Raw genomic sequence first — 4,507 nt, forward strand, 5'->3', positions numbered from 1 at the left:
TCCGGCTTCCCCGCCGCCGCCGCCGCCGCCGCCGCCACTACAGATCCGCAGACGCGCAGCCAAGATCCCTGACTCTTAACACCAACTCTCTTCTCCGGGGAGGGGAGGGGACGGGAGGGGGAGGGGGCGCCGCGCGCGCGGAATTGCAAGTTCAGCAAAGAAATGGGTGGGGGGGCGCGGCGGGGAGACGCGGGCGCTCCGGGGTCGGGCCGCGGGGGGGGAGGGTCGGGGGGGGCTCGGCTCTCCTTTCCCCCCCCCCCCCCCCCCCCCCCCCCCCCCCCCACCGCACCCCGCATCCCCCTCCCAGCCTCTGCCAGCACACACGCACACACACGCACGCACACACACCCCCCCCAAAGAAAATCAACACCTCCCCCGCCGCCTCGCCCCGGAATCGTTTGTGGTTTGTTTTTACACACGCCGAGGCACCGGGCACCTTCATCCTGCCCCAGGTCGGTCCCGGGGACGTTCTGGAAGCCCGGACGGCTCTGGGGTGGGGGTCGGGGGGGGGGAGTGGGGAGAGGTTGGTTGGGGTGGGGGGTTTCTCCCCTTTTTTAAAAAAATTTTTGCCCGTTTCATCCACTTTGAAATGGATTCGAGTTTCCACCCCTTCTGCACTTCTTCCACTCTCCGTCCCTTCCCGACTCACACCCATCCACACGCGCGCACACACACCCGGCCACGCAAGTTGATACCAGGCTGCAGTGTACACGTGAGGCAAAAACACTTTTGCCAAGAGGAAGACTGTTTTGTCTTTTCCGTACAGAAACCGAGCCACCTTTGGCTTGGGAGATCCCGAGCGTTTGGGGTTCGTCTGTGCCCGGGGGGGGTGGGGACCGGAATTCTGCATCTGTCTTTCCCGCCACCTTGGAAAGTCAAAAGAGTCAGAACGCTGCAAACTTTGTTTACATAAACGAGGGCGAAGCAGGGGGGTGAGTGTTGTTTTGCTTTGTACACTTGAGTTCCTCCACGCTTCTGCAAGTCCGCGTCCGCCAGCCGCACAAGTGTCCGGTTCCAACACGGACCCTCGCAGGCCCCGGCTGCTCCCCGGCCACACACAGCTCCGGGATTCTCACGAATCACCGGAACACGCGCACCCCCCCCCCCGGCCAGCACACGCTGCCGGGACGGGTGTCTCAAATAAACAACCGCCGCAAGTCCACAGCCCCTGGATGTGCGAGCCACTCACACGAAACGCATGCACACCCTCGTCTCCCCATGGACAACTAGTGAAGAGGTGGCTCCTTTTGTCTGAGCAAAGCCTTAGGATCGACATCTGTAAAAATCCAATTAACCAGCAGTTTACTCTTGACAGCAAACGGTAACGTTACCTTAAGTGGCCACAAATATGCTCACAATAGTCCAAGGAAAGAGACTTTGGAAACAAGACACCAATCTTCTGCGAGGACTTAGTATCGCACATGGGTGTCCCCGAAAAAGTACTGTGAGTGGTGCTCAGTGCTGCTCCTCGGGATCCTCAGATTCCAAGACCGTGCACCTGGCTCGGGGTGGGTGTTTTTGTTTGCATTTCCCACCCTCAAACTGTAACAAAATTCCCTCCACCGCCACCCCCAAAAAGAAACCATCTGAGAAAATCCAACAACTTTTTCTTATTGTTTATCAAGAAAGCATAGGAACGACAGCCTAGTTAGCACTGTTCCTCAAACAAATCGTGTTGCCTGGTTTGTGTTTTTTTCCTCTTCTCCTCTTATAAAGTCTTAAACTTGTTCCAAGTTTAGAGGTGTCTCATCATCACCGTCCTCCTCCTCCTTCTCCTCCTCCTCCTCCTCCTCCTCCTCCTCACCACTGACTCCCCCGCGGAGTCACATTGATAATAATAGGTTCCCCTGAAAGATACATTGTAATCCATTCACATCCGGGCACTGCGGGTTTATAAAGAGAAGGCGCTGCGGCCGCGGCTGCTCCTCCAGACAATGACTGGGGAGGGGCGGGGCGGGAGCGGGAAAACCATAGAGTGGTAAACAAGGCGCCTAGAGAGGCAAGCAAGATGGCGGCCCGCATAGGCCACGCCCCGTCAGGGTCGGGCAGGCGGATGAGCCTCCCAGCGAGGGTTCGCTAGGGTGGGACCGGTCGGGGTGGGGGGGGAGGTGATGGTTGGACGGTAGGCCGCGTCCCCCCTCTCGCTCCCCTTTGTCCCGACTGCCGGGACCTCACTGATCTCCGACCCAAAGTTTTCGGGCCGATTCCTGAATGGAGCCCCCGGCTGACCCCGACGGAGGCCGCGCGGGCCCCGCCGACGCCCCGACCCCGGGTTCCCCGCCGCGCCGCCGGGAGTGGGTTTCCTTGGAGGCCGCGGGCAGCGCGGGGCCAGGCCGCCCAGCAAGTTGTCGCCCTGGACGGGGAGAGGCACGGGAGTTCTCTGCCCTTCCCAGCCCCACTCGTCTTCTTCAGGAGGAAGTGCAGAAACTTTGTCCGTCCCGGAAGTCTTCCCTGGGGGAGAGCCTGCCGGGCCTGCTGCTGTGCCCCCGGTTGCTGTCTGTACCTTGACCCCATGAGTGACTCAACTTCCAGTTGTGGCCCAGCCATGACCTCCTTTCCCCGGCCTGTCTTCTGGTCAGGGAGACCAGCAGTGACTTTTGTCCAAGATACACGGAAGCCAAGCTGTCTCCCTCATTCCCCACCAAACTTCACCAAACTTACCTCCATGTAGCAGACAGGATACCCAGTGTGATTGCTCCCATCCAGAAGGGTGGCTTTTAATCCTCCCAAGAGAGAAAGCCCATGAACAATAGTGACAGGTAACATACCTTGTGTATTCTCTACGAGTTAGACATGGTTCTAAGAATTTCACAGGTATTGACCCCTTCGTTCCGAAGAATGAACGAACCCATAAGGTATCAATTACTACCTTCCAGTTTATCTAGAGGGAAACAGAAAGAAGAAAAGTAGCATGGCTTGACCCCAGGCAGTTTACATAAGCCACTCAACTATCTATGGGAAGCCAGTTTGGGATGGCAATCTGTGATTAGAGTCCACATTCCACCATGTTCTTACGCCATCTGGCAGTAGGAACGACCTAATCACTTATATTCTGACACAAATGTGTGGCAGCAACAGAGTTCAGATTCGTTTTTTTAAGATCTTTGTCCTTATCTGTAAGTTATCTGTAAATTATAAAGAAAAATTTGGACATTTATTGGTGATTTTCTTGTCCAGTCACACATTGCAAAAGATCCTGTCTTCTATCCCTGTCCCATATTTTCATCTTCAAACGTTTTACATTTAGATTCTACTTTTATGCCGCATTATCACAAGCATTACCTCTAGTTCTCAGATTAAGCTTCTACGGTCTCTACTACAATTATGTAATGAGAAGCTCACCACATTGGCTGTTCCTCTAATCAGCCCTGTGACCTAAGACCTAATGTCAATGGCTTTTGCTGTAAAATACAGAGGTTAGATTAGATAATCCTATAAAATCCCTTTTAGCTTTTGGGTTTTGAAGAGTCACCCTCCCCCTAAAGTTCAAAAGCAATAAATGATCTTTCTAGAAATCAGTGGTAGGATCAGGTTTGGGGTCTAAAAGCATCCAATTGCCAGTCTAGTACTTTTTTTGACCCTACAATCAGAAAACCATGCAACTACTCTTTCTGTTTTAAGTATAGGACATAGGTGGATATGTCTGTCTTTTTCTGAACTGTCAAGGATAGGTAATTTTTAACTACACTTAGAAAGATTGAAAGTACCTTAGCAAAGGAGTTTCAGGCAGACTTGAATCCTCTTGGGCTTCCTACAGGCCCAAACTTAAAAGAGAAAGTGTTAGTAGATGTGTTTGGAGCAGCTTGCTGTTTCTTCAAACTCCCTTAGTAAGGTCTATAATTTTTTTTGGGGGGGGGGCGGTGGGTTGTGGGGCCTGAACTCTGGGCCTGTACACTGTCCCTCAACTCTTCAACTGAAGGCTGGTGCTCTACCACTTGAGACACAGCACCCATTGCAGCGTTTTCTGCTTATGTGATGCTGAGGAATCGAACCCAGGGCCTCATGCATGCAAGGCAAGCACTCTACCACTGAGCCACCTTCCCAGCCTCATGTCCATAAGTTCTGAAATGAAGGTAGGTCTTAGTTGACTGTAGCTTCTATAAATAAGTAATTTGACCAAAAAAAAAAAACCAAAAGGAATTTCAAGGAATGTCAAAATGGCTAAATATAAGACATTTGTAAGAGTATGGAAGAAGAGGCAAATAATGATAACCCAAGGATTCATAGAAAAGAGCAGACATTGAAAACCACTTGAGGATGTCCAGGATCAAGTGGGATAACTTGGCCACGGTCATCTCATATTGACTAGCAAAGGCAAAACTAGTTTCTGTGTAATTGAATACCAAGCCACAATGCCATAGCAGTCTCCTTGTAATGCATCCACTTTGCTCTTTTTACCTATGTTGGCATCAACAAGCAAGAAAATGACAAACAAAAATCAGCTCTCTTGTGCTTTAATGAAATACATCCAAAATTTCAGCAAATAATTTTTGAGCATGACTTAGTG

This window comes from Dipodomys ordii, unplaced genomic scaffold (genome assembly GCF_000151885.1).
Source record: "Dipodomys ordii isolate 6190 unplaced genomic scaffold, Dord_2.0 Scaffold43, whole genome shotgun sequence".
NCBI lineage: Eukaryota > Metazoa > Chordata > Mammalia > Rodentia > Heteromyidae > Dipodomys > Dipodomys ordii.